This window comes from Humulus lupulus, chromosome 7 (genome assembly GCF_963169125.1).
Source record: "Humulus lupulus chromosome 7, drHumLupu1.1, whole genome shotgun sequence".
In the NCBI taxonomy this organism is placed as follows: domain Eukaryota; kingdom Viridiplantae; phylum Streptophyta; class Magnoliopsida; order Rosales; family Cannabaceae; genus Humulus; species Humulus lupulus.
This window is the reverse complement of record NC_084799.1, coordinates 176,268,567-176,287,754: the sequence shown is the minus strand read 5'-3', so window position 1 is coordinate 176,287,754 and position 19,188 is coordinate 176,268,567. Positions and strand designations below refer to the sequence as shown.

At 37.9% G+C, this 19,188-nt stretch overlaps 1 non-coding gene across 1 annotated transcript; it reads left to right on the top strand.

Moving 5' to 3' along the window:
• The first annotated feature begins 8,779 nt into the window (after positions 1–8,779).
• Positions 8,780–8,886, top strand: LOC133793135 (small nucleolar RNA R71). Its single transcript, XR_009874595.1, has one exon. It is a non-coding gene; the product is annotated as a small nucleolar RNA R71 (small nucleolar RNA).
• Positions 8,887–19,188: the final 10,302 nt, after the last annotated feature.

The following is a 19,188-nucleotide window of genomic DNA, read 5'->3' as shown; positions in this document are numbered from 1 at the left end:
AGAAGAAAAACATGTAGAAATACTCTAAGCTTCAGCCTTCAAAACCAAGAGAATCCTTTATGTCCGTACGTCCCCTTTCTCTTCTCTTTTTCGCCATATTAAAACCTAGGATTTCCAATTTTAAAGAGGCGGGCCGCGGCTCTACATACACTATGCCGCGGCTCGTGTCCAATTTCCTGGGCAAAAAGCCCTCTCCATGCCGCGGCATCAGTCAGCCATGCCGCGGCCCGCGTCGATGAGTTCTGGGCAAAATGCCCATCTATGCTACGGCTCTCTTTAGCCATGTCGCGGCCCGAGGATTTCCTTGAATACATTGGTTCTGTTTCCCACCTAGCCGCGGCTCCACTTTGCTCATGCCGTGGCTCTTAAGGGATTTCTCAATTCTTCAAGTTTTCATCCCAAAATTTCACCAACACTTCCAAATTATGTTGAGAACCATTCTTTATCAAAATATGATGAAAAACTTGGTTATTTCTTCCCTTTCTTTGGCATTTTCTTCCACAAAGACAGACAAACAAAGCATAAACCCGCACTAAATGAAAGAAAAATGAAATAAAATACTTCTAAAAACATCACCAAAACATGATAAAAACTAGACTCAACAAACTCCCCCAAACTTAACATTTACTCGCCCTCGAGTAAAGACCAAGTTAAACTAACAAAAAGAAACAAACACAAAATGAACAAGCTAAACCATCATTACCATCTACACTGCTTTGCCAAAACTCATGAAATCTCAATTGCCATATTTATAACCAGAATTTCAGCTCAATTGCCTTAAAGTCCAATTTGTAAAGTTCAATTAGGGAAATCAATAATATATCACGAAAATGAATACAACACTTGGACTATATCGTATGTGCTCAACTCATTCCAGACAATTCCACAAACCAATTCTTCAATATGCTTGCATTACTTGACCTTCTCCACTAATGTCAACAACACGTGTTTTGAAATCAAAAGGACTTTCACAGGTTATAGCGTTAGGCTTAGGCAAGGGTAGATAAAATTTTCATTTAGGCTCAATCGTTACCATAAGCATAAAACCTTAAAACCAGCCAAATTTCTCTTCACCACACCAACAATCACCCTTTTATACAATTAGAGAGAGAGATTACAACACTTTCATCATTTTCTTCTTTTCTTTTTGTATCACATTTTTTTTTCAAATCACACTCCCCCAAACTTAATATTTTCTATATATAATCAAGGAGTGTGACAAAGTGATTTTTTTTTTCTTTATAATTTCTCAAAAACTACTCTCTCTCTCTTCTTTTTGTACAATCATACTACATTCAAATCATACCAATACCTCACTATTTTTCGTTCTTCCTTCCCACAAATTATATGCTTATGATAACAAAGGAAAAGGAAAAAAAAAAGATAATGAAGTTAGGAAATTTAGGCTCAAATAGTATAATCAAGAACAAAAACAAAGTTTAAGGCTCAAAAAGGGTAACTAAGGATAATTAAATAAAGGTTGGCTTGAAAGGCACAATCGATCCAATAAGATTGCCTAAATCACTTTTCTAAACACATGTCATCAAGGATTTCGCCTCAAAGGCCAAATAATGCAAGTTCTATCAAATTCAAATTGTCATTCCACCAACCCTAGTCAAATACATATAATAAAATCCAAAATGTTGCATTTTCAAAACATATTAAAAATTTCCCACAAAACTTTTAAATTAAACTCTAAAACAATTGAACCAAGCACACAGTTGAATTCAATTTCCTTTTCACGAGCAAAGACAAAGCAACAACAGACACGAATGATGGTTTAACAATTACACTAAACAACACTGAAAATAACACAACAGACTAAAAACTAAACTAAGCAACGCACAAAACAAAAATAAAACAAAATAAGCTCCCTCCCAAACTTAAGATGCACATTGTCTCCAATGTGAAAAAGAAAAGGACAAGGGAAGAGAACTTACCTGACGCCACATCAGTATGGCGGAGGAGGTGGTGGAGGCGGCCACTGGTATGGAGAGTACTGTGGCGGAGGAGTGAAGTAATTTTCATCAGCAGAGCTCATAGTCCACCTCGTTACTAAGGCATTCAACTCCTTAATGTGAACCCGCCCATACTCATTTTGTTGGACCATGAAGTCATTATAGTGCTCATTCTGCGCATGATGCGATTGGATTAAGTATTGATTTTGATGAATAAGGTAATCCAATCGAGCATGCGTGCGCTGCATGTGCTCATCAATCGGTCCACCGATTGCCAAATGCGAAGGTGGGTTACTGGGACCTGCTTCACCTGATTCCACCTCCTCAGCTTGATCAATGTCCACTGTTTCATCAGCCCGGCAGCGCTTATTTTGCTGGCTAGAGGCAGGCGGCGTAAGAGAAGCCGAAGGGAAAGCCGTAAACATAGTCTGATTGATTGCCCCCATTGGCCTCCGGACCAGATCGCTTAGGTATACTGGTACCTCATAAGTGTTGCATAGGGTCGAGAGGAAGGTACCATGGGCGACACCAGCTGTAGTATTGAATCGGCTGATGTTGCGAATGCTATAGCGAATAATTCGACCCACATCAACTTTCTTTTGGGTCATAATAGCATAAACCAACAAGCAGCGCTCTCTATCAACAGAAGACAGATGAGAGGTCGGCAATAAACGTGAACTCACAAAATAAACCCACGCCTTCGCAATTGGGATGAGCTGCCACCTGTACAACACTTTGGGCTTTCCATTATGATAGTTGAAATGTGCACCTTCCACACTCAGAACTGCAGCCACAGCATCATAGTCTGGTTCATCAAAATGGGCCAACTGCCAATGTTCATCCTTTTGTACAGACAATGAAGGGAGGCCCAGTAGTTGGTTAAATGAATAAGATGTTGTAGGTACCAATTTACCCCTGACAAAATTGTTCTGTTCTGCATCTAGATATGGGAAGTTGGCAAAGAATCCATACATCTGAGAGCAGTTGGCTGATCCCACATAGGTAGAGTCGCATAAGAAACCCCAATTACGTCGCAATATTTCAGCTTTGATGATATCATAGGCAGGATTTTGTACCACAGTGGCCTCATGAAGCTCAAACCCCCTTTCCCTTACCACAGATCTCTTATAAATCTTTCTAAACAAGTCAGCTGCTTCCTTATTGACAAATAATTTCGTGTTATAATCAGCCGGGGCAGGTGGTGCTGGTGGTGGTTGAGTGTGGGATGAGGAGGCTTTCTTTGAGGAGGTACCTCTAGGAGGATTTCTCTTAGGACCCATATTGTCTTTCAAAACAAGAACAACTAAACCCCCAAATTGGTTTTCAAGAACTTGAGTACAATTTCCCCTTGGTGTCACTCCCCCAAAACTTTCTGATTAACAAAATCAACAACCCAACCACTAATTCCCAGAAAAACAATTGACAAACCCCTTAAACGTCTCACAAGAAAAGCATAGGACAATCCACAACAGCACAATGTAATCTATTCTCCAATCAAAAGCAGTAGAATAGATAGAAGACACTTACTTGAATGGCACAAAAGTTCTTTTTTGTCTCTTTGGCTGATGAAAGTCTCAAGAATTAGAGAGAAAATGAGGTTTGAGTAAGATGGTAGATAGTGAAAGTGAAAGTAAATGAGAATATGGCTGATTTAGGGCTTTTTACCCCATATTTCGTACACGGGCCGCGGCATTACTTTGACCATGCCGCGGCCCGCTTCAATTTTTCAGCTTATAAGGCCGCGACATCATAGTATCTATGCCGCGGCCCGCCTCGATTTTCTGGGAAAAAACTGGTTTTCAATGCCGCAGCCCTCCTCAACCATGTCGCGGCCCGCCCCTAGACTTCCAAATTCGTGGGCCTCTGGAACCCCCAATGCCGCGGCATTATATGGCTATGCCGCGGCCCTTAAGGATTCTCTATTTTTTTATTTTTTTGAGATTTTTTTGATTTTTCACGTTTTTCATGATTCTAACAGTCCAAAAATAAACCAAAAATCCATTGTTTACAAATACAAAAATAAAATAAATAACAAGTAAAACATAGGGTGCCTCCTACAAGCGCTGTCGTTAACGTCATTTAGCCGGACGTTGAACTCCTCTTCAGAGAGGCTTCAGAAGGAGGATAGACTTCGCTTGATCAAAACTACCACCCAAGTAGGGCTTCAATCTCTGACCATTGACTTTAAAGGAATCACCTGAGTTGCCCCGAACTTCTACAGAACCATATGGAAAAACTTGAACAACAGTGAATGGCCCTGACCATCTTGACTTCAATTTGCCCGGAAACAGTCGCAGTCTTGAATTAAAAAGAAGTACCTGCTGCCCTGGTTGGAACTCTTTTCTGATTAAGTTCTTGTCATGCCAAGCCTTTGTTCTCTCTTTATAAATCTTGGCATTCTCATAAGCCCCATTTCTGAATTCGTCAAGTTCATTCAGTTGCAACAGCCTTCGTTCACTAGCGGCACTCCAATCAAAATTCAACTTTTTCATAGCCCAGAATGCCCTATGCTCCAATTCAACTGGTAGATGACACGCTTTACCAAACACCAACCTGTAAGGAGACATGCCTATTGGTGTTTTGAATGCAGTTCTGTAAGCCCAAATCGCATCATCTAACTTTTTCGACTAATTTTTCCTCGAACTGTCAACGGTCTTCTCTAGGATGCTTTTGATTTCTCTGTTTGAGACTTCAGCTTGCCCATTTGATTGAGGATGGTAAGGCAAAGCTTTTCGATGATATACTCCATAACGAGCCAGCAATGCATCAAGTTGCTTATTCACAAAGTGTTTCCCTTCATCACTAATCAGAGCTCGGGGAGTGCCAAATCTAGTAAAAATATGTTTATGCAGAAAATTAAGCACAGTTTTACCATCATTGGCTCTAGTTGCTGCAGCCTCCACCCATTTGGATACATAATCTACTGCCAATAGAATATATTCATTGTTGTAAGAGGGTGGAAAGGGCCCCATGAAATCGATGCCCCATACATCAAACAGTTCCACTTCAAGAATCCCCTGTAAAGGCATTTCATTTCTCCTCGAGATATTACCAGTTCGCTGACATCTATCACAAGCCTTAACAAAAACATTGGCATCCTTGAATAATGAAGGCCAATAGAAACCACTTTGCAATACCTTGGCGGCTGTTCTTGATGCTCCAAAGTGCCCTCCGCATTGTTGAGTGTGACAGTGATTAAGAATGGACTGCATTTCTTCTTCAGGAACACACCTTCTGATAATCTGATCAACACAACGCCTATAGAGAATAGGGTCCTCCCAATAATAGTGTTTCACCTCAGAAAATAACTTCTTTAATTGTTGCGTTGACATGTTAGGAGGCACAATCTTGGCAACCAAGAAGTTCACTATGTCAGCAAACCAAGGGACAACTAAAGTCTCACTTACCCCAAACAACTGCTCATCAGGAAAGTGATCATTGATTTGCACTGCCTTCTTATTTTCAGTCTCCTCCACCTCAAGTCTAGAGAGATGATCAGCTACCACATTCTCGCTGCCCTTCTTGTCACGAATCTCCATGTCAAATTCTTGAAGCAAAAGAATCCATCTAATCAGGCGGGGCTTGGCATCTTTCTTTGACATCAAGTATTTAATGGCAGAGTGATCAGTGTAGACAATCACTTTGTTACCAATCAGATACGGTCTAAATTTATCACAAGCAAACACAATAGCTAGCAACTCTTTTTCTGTAGTAGCATAATTCAGATGAGCATCATTTAGAGTCCGAATAGCATAATAAATAGACCTGAATACCTTGTCAATCTGCTGTCCCAGATTTGCCCCTACTGCGTAATCACTGGCATCACACATCAACTCAAAAGGCAATTCCCAATTTGGAGCTATCACAATTGGAGCAGAAATAAGCTTTTCTTTCAAGAAATTGAAAGCCCTCAAACATTCATCATTAAAATCAAAGACAACTCCGTTCATAAGCAGATTTGAGAGGGGCTTGGACACTTTAGAGAAATCTTTTATTAATCTTCGATAGAACCCAGCGTGACCAAGAAAACTTCTAACTCCTTTGACTAAAACTGGTGGAGGCAGCTTTTCAATGGTAGAAATATTTTCTCTATCTACCTTAATTCCCTCACTTGAAATTTTATGGCCAAGAAAAATCCCCTCTTTCACCATAAAATGGAATTTCTCCTAATTCAACACCATATTAGCCTTCTCACAACGACGCAACACGTTCTCCAAGTTACCCAAACAGAGGTCGAATGATGAGCCAAAAACAGAGAAATCATCCATGAATATCTCAATACACCGGTCTACCATGTCTGAAAATATGGCCATCATGCACCGTTGAAATGTTGCAGGGGCATTGCATAGTCCAAATGGCATTCTCCTAAAAGAAAATGTGTCATAAGGACATGTGAAGGTTGTTTTCTCTTGATCCTCTGGTGCAATAGCGATCTGATGATACCCAGAATACCCATCCAAGAAACAGTAGTAGCTATGGCCTGCCAATCTGCCAAGCATCTGATCAAGGAAAGGCAAAGGAAAATGATCCTTCCTTGTTGCCTTATTGAGCTTGCGGTAGTCTATACAAATCCTCCACCCCGTTACAGTCCTTGTTGGAATGAGTTCATTGTTCTCATTTTTCACCACAGTCATTCCACCCTTCTTAGGTACCACTTGCACAGGGCTCACCCATGCGCTATCAGAAATTGGGTAGATCACCCCAACATCCAGCCATTTAAGAATTTGCTCCGAGACTAGTTCCTTCATAGCTGGATTGAGCTTCTCTGGGCCTCTATGGATGGCTTGCTATTCTCCTCCAATAAGATTTTATGCATCACTGTCGATGGGCTGATTCCTCTAATATCTGCCAAGGTCCACCCAATGGCCAATTTATGCTCCCTTAGAACCCTCAACAGTTTCTCCAATTCTACCTTTGACAGGTCAGCTGACACAATGACAGGTAAAGTTTCATTCTCTCCTAAATAAGCATAGCACAAGTGATCTGGGAGGACCTTTAATTCCAATGGCAGTGGCTGCTGAATGGAGGTTAGTGGTTTATCAGTCGCATCTGCTAATTCTTGAAACTTCTTCCAATATGGTAAGAAAGAGTTTATCCAGTTTACACATTCTCTGATCTCAGCATCATCATCATCATCGCCCTCATCACCCAATAATATTGCCTCTAAGGCATCAATGCTCATCCTTCTCTTGGAGACTGCCTTTTCTATCACATCAACACTAAAGCAACTGTCACTAGCCACCAGATACTTCATAGACTTGAAGACATTAAAGACCACCTCATCTCCTTGAACTCTAAGCTTAAGCTCTCCTTTGTGAACATCAATAAGAGCTTGGTCTGTGGCTAGAAATGGCCTACCGAGAATAATTGGGACATCTGTGTCCTCCTCCATGTCCAGTACAATAAAGTCAGCTGGAAATATGAACTTATCCACCTTCACAAGAACATCCTCAATAATACCTCGTGGATGTGTTAACGATCGGTCTGCGAGCTGTAAAGTGATAGTTGTTGGTTTTGCCTCCCCCAAACCAAGTCTTTTAAACACAGATAAGGGCATCAGATTGATACTTGCCCCCAGATCACATAAGGCGTGCTTGCATTCAAACTTGCCAATGGTGCAAGGTATGGTGAAACTCCTCGGATCTCTCAGCTTTTGGGGTAACTTCCATTGTAAAATCGCGCTGCACTCTTCAGTGAATGCTACAGTCTCATAGTCCTCCATCCTTCTTTTCTTTGACAGAATCTCCTTCATGAATTTAACATATCTGGGCATCTGCTCCAAGGCCTCAGCAAAAGGAATGTTTATGTGCAGCTTTTTAAATACCTCTAGAAACTTAGAAAACTGTTTATCAAGTGTGGTCTTTCTAAGCCTCTGAGGGTATGGAACTCGAACTGGCTGCTCAATAACAACTAGCGGACTCTTTTCTGACTGCTGATGGTCTTTAGTAACCCTTTTTGAATCAGACTGTTCACCTATCTCTTTATTTTGAACCACTGCCTGTGGAGGTCTAGGCTGCTCAGTTTGCTTCCCACTCCTCAGAGTAATTTCCTGAACTTGCTCCTTGGGGTTGACTTCAGTATTACTGGGCAAATTTCCTTGGGGTCTGTTATTGAGCATACTGGTCAACTGCCCAACTTGTGTCTCAAGGTTTCGAATAGAGGATCTGATCTCAGTCATAAATTGAGTCTGAGTATTAGTGAGAGTCAACAAAGCAGCTTGTAGTTCGTTAGGCCTCTCAGGTTGAGGCATTGATTGTTGAGGCCTAGGCTGTTGTGATGACAAAGCTTGATGCATAGGTGGCTGAAATTGGCCCTGAAACTGAGGTTGTTGGCCTTGATTATTCTTCCACGAAAAATTGGGATGATTTCGCCACCCAGGGTTGTAAGTATTGGAGAATGGGTTATTGAGTGGCCTTTGAAAATTTCCCACTGCTTGAACTTGAGCATGATCCATTGGGGTGTTATTATTCATACAGATCGGGCACTGATCGACAGAATGAGCACCACCACACATTTCACACCTCACCTCCATCTGAACCGCATTAGCAGATACACTGATCTGTTGTAACTGCTTCGTCAAAGAGGCTACTTGCGCTATTAAAGCAGTGATTGCATCCAGCTCATGCACCCCAGCTACCTTTCTGACTCCTGATAATCTTTCCTCAGACCACTGATGATTGTTTGTGGCCATGTCCTCTAGCAGCTCATAAGCACCAGTTGCACTCTTGCTCATAAAAGTGCCACCCGCTGCAGCATCAATAATGGTTCTGGTTGTAGGACATAAACCATTGTAGAAATTTTGTACTAGCATCCACTGTTCAATGCCGTGATGAGGACATCTTCTCAGGAGTTCCTTAAACCGTTCCCAAGCTTCATACAATGACTCTCCGTCATTCTGGAAAAAGTTATTGATCTCTCCCCTCAATTTAGCAGCTTTGGACGGAGGGAAGAATTTAGACAAAAATTTCTGAGCTAGATCTTGCCAGGTGACAATAGAATTTGGCTACAGCGAGTTCAGCCAACTTTTGGCTCTGTCCCTCAGAGAAAATGGGAAAAGCCTAAGCTTGATTGCATCGTCACTCACCCCATTATATTTGAAGGTTCCACACAACTCCAGAAAATTTGACAAATGGGTATGAGGATCTTCAGAAGGCAACCCATTGAATTGCACAGAGGACTGCCCCATTTGTAGAATAGCGGGCTTGATTTCAAAGTTATTGGGCTCTACAACTGATGGGCGTATACTATTTTGTACTCTCGTCAGAGTGGGTAGCACATAATCTCTCAGGCTCCTCTCAGCATTGTTCTGAGCCTGACCCCCTTGTACAACTCCAGGAATTAGAACATTCCTGCCATCCCCTTCATCCTGTGCCATCTTCACAGATTTCTGGGCCTCCCTCTTGTTCTTTCTGATTTGCTTACAAGACTTTTCAATCTCAGGATTAAGAGGAACAAGTGTGTCCTTTCCTTTTCTGCCACACATATACCAAAATTCACCTGAGATAGACAAATTAAGCAACTAAACAGATTAGAAACAAGAGAAATTAAAATAAAATTAGAATAAAAATTAATTAGACTGATATTGATAATTATTTTCAGTCCCCGGCAACGACGCCAAAAACTTGTTGCGATAATTTTGCTATGCAAGTGCACACAGTCGCAATTCGTAATAAAATGGTAAAACCAAGTATCGTCCTCAAGGACTGATTTATCAATTACCAGTCAATTAATTTCTTGTTCTATTTGATGAATTGAAATTCTTGATTTTTGTAAATGCAGCAAGAGAAACTATAAAGTGCAGAAACAATAATTGAAAATTGAATGGAATAACAACTAATAGAGAAAATTTTAATTTAATCACTGAAGAAAAAATTAGGATATTCAATCTCATCAACTATCCTCCCTATTATTCCCTAATAAAAAGTGTGAATTCTTCTTCCTTTTTCCTAATTCAATTAACAAGTTGATACAGCAGCCTATAATCATACTATGAATTATAGACTCAACCTAGGTGACAATTCCCTATACTTCTATGGTAAATTGAACCACAAAGGTAGCATTAATCTCGACAACTTAATAAACGTCACACAATTAATTCAGATACTTTCGTTCTAAATTAGAATTATGTCCAATATAACCACAATAGAATTAAATCTCACTTCTCAGATTTTGACTTAAAAACATATGTATATGACTAAAGATGGCCAATCAATAATCAATCTATAAAAACAGGTTATATGGAATTGAAGAAGATTGAAGAAGAAGAAAATTGAAATTGCATTAGTTCATAACAGGGATTCAAGTGATTCAATTAAACATCCTAAACAGAGAATTAGTTCATAATCATAATTTTAATCACAACAGAATTTAAAGACAACATCAAGAAGAAGAAGAAAAACATGTAGAAATACTCTAAGCTTCAGCCTTCAAAACCAAGAGAATCCTTTATGTCCGTACGTCCCCTTTCTCTTCTCTTTTTCGCCATATTAAAACCTAGGATTTCCAATTTTAAAGAGGCGGGCCGCGGCTCTACATACACTATGCCGCGGCTCGTGTCCAATTTCCTGGGCAAAAAGCCCTCTCCATGCCACGACATCAGTCAGCCATGCCGCGGCCCGCGTCGACGAGTTCTGGGCAAAATGCCCATCTATGCTACGACTCTCTTTAGCCATGTCGCGGCCCGAGGATTTCCTTGAAAACATTAATTCTGTTTCCCACCTAGCCGCGACTCCACTTTGCTCATGCCGTGGCTCTTAAGGGATTTCTCAATTCTTCAAGTTTTCATCCCAAAATTTCACCAACACTTCCAAATTATGTTGCGAACCATTCTTTATCAAAATATGATGAAAAACTTGGTTATTTCTTCCCTTTCTTTGGCATTTTCTTCCACATGCTCAACTCTTCCTGGTATTCACAAAGACAGACAAACAAAGCATAAACCCGCACTAAATGAAAGAAAAACAAAATAAAATACTACTAAAAACATCACCAAAACATGATAAAAACTAGACTCAACAGCTCCGTAGGCTAACTTTACTAAAGAAGCTTTTACAGCTATGACTTATGAGATAAACATAATTGGTGGATCAGATGGGTGGTGGGTAGACACTGGTGCTTCTCGCCATGTCTACTATGATCGTGCTATGTTTAAGACATACATTGCTGCTGATGATAAGAAAGTATTGTTGGGAGATTCCCACACCACTATTGTTGCTAGGATTGGGAATGTGGAGCTTAAGTTTACCTCAGGAAAGACTTTATTACTGGGATTGGGAATGTGGAGCTTAAGTTTACCTTAGGAAAGACTTTATTACTGAAATATGTAATGCTTACTCCTGAGATGAGAAAGAATCTGGTTTCTAGTTTTCTACTTAGTAAGGCTAGGTTTACTCAAACTATTGGGGCTGATTTGTACACCATCACTAAGAATGGTATTTTTGTGGGGAAGGGTTATGCTACTGATGGCATGTTTTAGTTAACTGTTGAATTTAATAAAGTTTCTCCTTCTGGTTATATGTTTTGTGATTTTAATGTTTGGCGAGCTAGACTTTGTCATGTTAATAAGTGCATTATTAAGAACATGAGTAACATTGGTTTAATTCCTAAAATGTCAAATAATGATTTTGAAAAATGTGATTTTTGTAGTCAAGCAAAAATAACTAAGACACCACATAAATCAGTTACTAGAGAATCTGAGCCTTTAGATTAAATTCATTATGATATTTCTGAACTTGATGGAACATTAACTAGGAATGGTAAACATTATTTTATCACTTTTATTGATGATTGTTCTGACTTTACTTATGTGTACTTAATGAAAAATAAAAGTGATGCGCTTGACATGTTCAAATTATATGTGACTGAAATTGAGAATCAATTCAATAAGAAAATTAAAAGGCTTCGTAGTGATAGAGGAACTGAATATGATTCAAGCATGTTTATTGAGTTTTATAATTCACATGGCATTGTACACGAAACCACTATTAGAGAATATATTTTATTGCCTCAATGGAAAAGGTAAGATAATACAACTCTATGCAAAATATTACAAAAAAATAATGACTGATTAAAAAGAGTGTTAAAACTCTATAACTGAAAATACAAACAAACAAAGAAAGGAAGATTACAACTCTAAACAAAAGTTACAAGTAAATAAAAAATGAAAATAAGAAGAAAAGCAATAGAGAAAAAATGTAAGAACAAAACAATAGTAAACTCTCACTTACACAACCTAAGTGAAGAGGGTTGGGGATCACTAACTTGAACAAGATTTAAAACCTTTGTCCAAAAGATTATTTCCCCCTAACTCAAGCACTAAGGGATCTCTCACAGATTTTTGGAAATGCTTTCTGGAATAATCAAGCCTCAAGGTGTATTTTCCAACCAAGTGCTTTGTGGATGGAAAATGGTGTGTCTTACAAGTGAGCATTAGGCTCCTATTTATAGAGTTTGAGATACCCCTTTGAATTTCAAATTCCACCAACCCCCATGGCTGTTACCAATGTTTAATTGGATGTTTATGGAATTAAAATGGAGATTTGGGAGTTATTTGGGATGTTAGAACCGTTCAATTTGGAAAAAACTGAAAAATCACATAGGCTGTCAGCCTCATTGGCCGCGACCAGGATCATTAGTGGCCGTGGCCACTGGCCTCTGTCCCCCAGGCCGCGGTTAGTGAAAGACAGTGGCTGCGGCCACAGCCTAGTTTCAGCACAAAAATTATCATTTTCCAAATCGTTCCAAAACGTCCCAAATCCTTTCTCACATGATTTTGTAATCTCCAAACACCTATTGAGAGTTAAAAACATATCTCCAACAACAATATTTCATTATGGCTTTATGAAATCCAATCTCAAATGTGCAACATATAATATACACATTGTTGGGTGATATTTGGGAGTTACAAATTTGTAACTGATTTTGTAACTCCAAAATATGTCACATTTGGGCACACATATGTGTCCAATTTTGTGACTCTCAATAATATGTTACAAGGTGTGACAAATCACATTTTGTCACATTATTTAATCTAATATTATATTATATGAAATAATATAACATTCCCTCACTAGATTAAATAATCACTTTTTGTAACACTTATTTAATCAATTAAACATTATATTAAAATATAATATTCCCGCACTTAATTAAATAATCACTCTCTATAGAAACCTTTGCATTGGTGCATAAAGTAAAATGTCTTTCGATTTGAATTTTACCTTAGTGTAATCATCACAAATTTTTTTGAAATTTTGGTTGCCGAGGCATTGAACTACTATCCCTTGATAACAAACCGGTGATAACACACACACTTTTGCTATGTTCACTTGAGACCTCAATGTCTTGCATTTGCACCGTTAATGGCCATGTGCACATTCCATTCATAGACTTTTCTTGAGAATGACTCCCAATTCTCATGAGGGGCGGCACCACCCCTAGGTCTATATAGGTAGAACTCTTACAGTATTTTGTTACCCTAAAATACTTGTCTTCTCAAGACTAAGTTCTATTAAAAAACATTTTGGTTTTAAGCCTCATTTTGGTAACACACTAGTGCTCGTATCTCAGATGGGACAAAATATGAGTACTACTACTATTCACTTGATTGACTTGTTATTACCTATTAAACCTAATACTAGTTTGGTGACTAGTATTAAGATAGGTTACCATCAACTGTGAATCTCTTTAGGGAGTCTAAGTCCCATCCCTTGAGATGTAGAAATGATTCCATTTGAATCATTTATTTTCTCATGTATGCATACTTAGAGACTCTCATTATTTTATTCAAACTTTGTTGCTAGCCATAGTTTGATTAAAATAGTTACCCCTTTAAAATTGTGATTTTGACCATAGTCAACACCCCCACTATTTTATAGTTTTATATCCAAGATAAACATTTTCCTTGAATATTAATTCTAGAAACCTCTTTGTTTCTAAAATTCTCCTTTATGTTTTAAATTGATGCCTTTTTGAATCAAAATATTACAAACAATGACTTTAGACACCAAACATGTCTAGATTTGTTCATTCTATACATATATAACCAATCTGATTTAGAATGTGGAATTCCACATCTCCTATTCGATAGAATGACCAAATTAATCAATTAATTAACAACAAAATAAATTGATTAACTTTGGAGCATCACCCCCACATTTCTCACATAGTGACAATAAAATATCACTTTAAAATAAAAATCTCTTCATTTCTAATAAGTCATTTATCCTCCAAGATAAATCTAGACCTATGATTCTCAAAGTTCATCATGAGTCCTTAAGCTACATGATAAACACTCAATAGATCAAGATAAAAAACCTCAATTTTTATCTTGATTCATTTACTTGCTAAAGAAAAACACACTTCTTTCAAAGCAACTTTTACTTAGTCTCTTTCTTTTATGTATTTCACAAAATAAAAATGTGAACACAAATATAATATGAGAATTTCTCAAAAAAATAATCACATTATGAAATAATAGGTCTACACTCTTACCTATTATTTTAACACATTCATTTTGAAACTTTGTTAATGTCTCTCACAAATGTCTCATAGCAAAATAAAGAATTATCATAGAATAATACTTTAATTTTATTGATAGCTTTCAGGAGTACAATCTTTATTACAAAATAAAAAATTTCCCAACAAGGCACATAAACATGGTAATCATGCTAGGATCTCTTCTTCCTTTTCTATAGTATTTACCTCATTCTCATGTGGGTCCTTTCATTACCTACATACTCTAGCATAGTGCCCGAGTTTTCCACAAACAAAACAATGACCTCTCACGTCTTTGAATTGTTCATGATCTTTCTTTGGACCTAAAGGGTTCCCACTACCCTTTTTGTTATTGTTGTTGTTGCCCTTGGGATGCTTGTGTGAAACCGCATTGGCCTTGGAAGTCTCATCTTTAGACTCATTCACACCCTTGTCTCTTATTCTCGATTCCTCTTCAATTCTAATGTGTTTTTGGATCTCTTCCAAAGTGTAATCCTCATTCTTATGGAGGATTCTTTTCCTATAGCTCCTCCAAGTTGGTGGTGATTTTGCCACTTTTGCACCAACTTGGAAGGCCTCGGGAAGCTCAATCTTGAGAACTTTAAACTTGTTCACAATCACTTGTAACTCGTGAATTTGAGGTAAAAGAGTTTTCCCATCAATGAAAGAAAATTCAAAATATTGAGAAATTAAGAACTTTCTTGTACCTTCTTCCTCAGCCTTGTACTTACACTCCAAGGCATCCCAAATCTCCTTCGCGAATTTGGTATTGGTATAGAGGTCATATAGTCTATCGGATAGGGCATTAAGAATATGACCCCTACAAAGAAGGTTGTCCTCTCCTCTCTTCCTTCTTTTCTCCACCTCCTCGAGAGTGTCTTTGTCGGATGGCTCGGCTAGAGGTGCCAAGGATGTAGGCTATCTTCAGTGTTGTCAAAAGGAATTTCACCTTGTCTTGCCACCTAGTGAAATTGGATCCATTAAACCTATCCAACCTCACTAGGTCATGGTTCATGATCTTGACGGTCTCCCCTTCCATTGAAACAAAGAGGGTTAAGCTTTTGATTGTTAGAGAATATATTTTATTGCCTCAATGGAAAAGGAAAGATAATACAACTCTATGCAAAATATTACAAATAATAATGATTGATTAAAAAGAGTGTTACAACTCTATAACTGAAAAATACAAACAAACAAAGAAAGGAAGATTACAACTCTTAACAAAAGTTACAAGTAAATAAAAAATGAAAATAAGAAGAAAAGCAATAGAGAAAAAATGTAAGAACAAAACAATAGTAAACTCTCACTTACACAACCTAAGTGAAGAGAGTTGGGGATCACCAACTTGAACAAGATTTAAAACCTTTGTCCAAAAGCTTATTTCCCCCTAACTCAAGCACTAAGGGATCTCTCACAGATTTTTGGAAATGCTTTCTGGAATAATCAAGCCTCAAGGTGTATTTACCAACCAACTGCTTTGTGGATGGAAAATGGTGTGTCTTACAAGTGAGCATTAGGCTCCTATTTATAGAGTTTGAGATACCCCTTTGAATTTCAAATTCCACCAACCCCCATGGCTGTTACCAATGTTTAATTGGATGTTTATGGAATTAAAATGGAGATTTGGGAGTTATTTGGGATGTTAGAACCGTTCAATTTGGAAAAAACTGAAAAATCACATAGGTTGTCAGTCTCACTGGATGCGGCCAGGATCATCAGTGGTCGCAGCCACAGCCTAGTTTCAGCACAAAAATTGTCATTTTCCAAATTGTTCCAAAACGTCCCAAATCCTTTCCTACATGATTTTGTAATCTCCAAACACCTATTGAGAGTTAAAAACATGTCTCCAACAGCCATATTTCATTATGGCTTTATGAAATCCAATCTCAAATGTGCAACATATAATATACACATTATTGGGTAATATTTGGGAGTTACAAATTTGTAACTGATTTTGTAACTCCAAAATACGTCACATTTGGGCACACACATGTGTCCAATTTTGTGACTCTCAATAATATGTTACAAAGTGTGACAAATCACATTTTGTCACATTATTTAATCTAATATTATATTGTATGAAATAATATAACAACCACTGCACCATATTCACCTGAAATGAACGGTAAAGCTGAAAGAAAGAATCAAACTTTTACTGAGTCCGTTGTGGCTATTTTATTTAATTCCGGTGCTGCATCTTATTGGTGGGGTGAAATTCTTTTGACTTTTTTTTTATGTGTTGAATAGATTTCCTAAGTCTAACAGCAAAGTTTCACCATATGAGATCTTGAAAAATAGGCAACCTAACCTGTCTTATTTTAGAACGTGGGGTTGTTTGACTTATGTTTGTATTCCTGATCCTAAGAGAATTAAGCTAGTAAATAGAGCCTATGAATGTGTATTTATCAGATATGCAATTAATAGTAAAGTATATAGGTTCTATGATTTAAATGCGCATGTTATTATGGAATCAAATGATATTGATTTTTATGAACATAGATTCCCTTTTAAATTGAGAAATAGTGGAGGCGCATCTACTAGCAACATTCCTATGATTAGGAGTAATGAGCATATTGAGGATAGAGAATCAAAACCTAGGAGAAGTAAGAGAGCTAGAATTGCTAAAGATTATGGTTTTGATTTCCGTGTCTATACATTAGAGGAGGATCTTGCTAACCTCCAAGAAGCTTTGTCTTCTTTAGATGTTGACCTCTAGAAAGAAGCCATAAATGATGAAATGGACTCTCTTGAGTCTAACAATACGTGGCACTTAGTTGATTTGCCTCCTGGTTGTTAGCATATAGGTTGTAAGTGGATTTTGAAAAAGAAATTGAAACCCAACGGTACTGTTGATAAGTACAAGGCTCGTCTCGTAGCCAAGGGTTTTAGGTAAAGAGAGAATGTAGATTTTTTTGACACTTATTCACCTGTTACTAGAATAACATCCATAAGAGTATTGATTTCTTTAGCTTCTTTTCATAACTTAGTTGTGCACCAAATGGATGTGAAGACTGCTTTTTTGAATGATGAATTAGAAGAGGAGATTTATATGGACCAACCTGAAGGGTTTGTAATCCCTGGTCAAGAACATAAGGTTTGTAAACTGGATAAGTCTCTATATGGTCTTAAGCAGGCACCTAAGCAATGGCATAAGAAATTTGATAATTTAGTCATCTCACATGGTTTCAAAGTGAATGAAAGTGACAAATGCATTTACTATAAATCTGAGAATGACATTTGCACTATTGTATGTCTATATGTGGATGACTTGCTCATATTTGGTTCGAATATCCATGCTATGAATGCTGTGAAATCTCTGTTATGTGCTAACTTTGATATGAAAGACGTTCGAGAAGCGAATGTAATCTTTGGTATTAAGATTACTAGGTCTTAAAAGGGAATTTCTTTGGATCAATCTCACTATATTGAGAAGATTCTAAAGAAATACAATTACTTTGACTATAAACCTGCTTGCACACCATATGATCCAAGTGTTAAGTTATTTAAGAACACTGGTGACAGTGTGAGATAGTCTGACTATGCAAGCATCATTGGCAGTCTTTGATATGTCATTGATTGTACGAAACCCGACATTGCTTATGTTGTGGGATTATTGTGCAGGTTTACTAGTAGACCTAGTATAGAGCATTGGCATGCTATTCAAAGGGTCATGAGATACCTAAAGAGAACCATGAACCTTGGAATACATTATCAGAAGTTTCTAGCTGTTCTTGAAGGATATAGTAATGTAGACTGAAATACTCTGTTTGATGACTCCAAAGCTACAAGTGGCTATATTTTTAGTATAGCTGGTGGAGTTATTTCTTGGAAGTCTAAGAAACAAACTATTTTGTCTCAATCCACCATGGAGTCTAAAATGATAGCACTAGTTACAACTAGTGAAGAAGCAGATTGGCTGAGAAGCCTGCTAGGTGAGATCCCTTTATGGGAAAAATCGATACCAACTGTGTTGATCCACTGCAATAGTACCACGGCTATTGCAAAAATTCAGAACCGATATTTCAACGGTAAGAGACGACAGATACGTCGTAAGCATAGTACTGTTAGAGAGTTTCTCTCAACAAAAGCTATTAGAGTGGACCATGTACGCATTGATGATAACTTAGCAGATCCTTTGACGAAAGGATTAGCTAAAGAGAAAGTCTATAAAACATCGAAAGGAATGGGACTATTGCCCTTAGAATGATGAATCACTCATGATGGTAACCCAACCTAAAGACTGGAGATCCCAAGAACTAGGTTCAATGGGTAATAACAAGTTGTGAAGTGATATGAGTTGGATCATGCTATTTCCATTAAAGCATATAGAAGCATAAATTCCTAAAGCGATGAGAGGATGAGTTAATAGAAACTCTTAATGAGATCTATACTCTATGTGGAGTGGAGTACCGAGCTACAGGAGTACTCTTGATAGACTCACCTATGTGAATGTGGAAGTGGGGCCGCTTCCTATGGAATTTTGGGCAAAATTTCTAGAGCATTCACTATACTGGGATAGAGGTTCATGGCCATTAACGCACGGGCTTTTTGACTACACCCTTGAAAGGTTGGTGCGTGGTATAATGTTAGAAATAGAGTTCAAGACTACGTGTCACTCTAGGATAATCTAAATCGTATTCACTATGAAAATGTTCAAATCGAAAGATACATTTGTTTATGCACAATATTATAGATTCTGATATTGCGCGAGAAAATATTTCTTAAAAATTCAAGT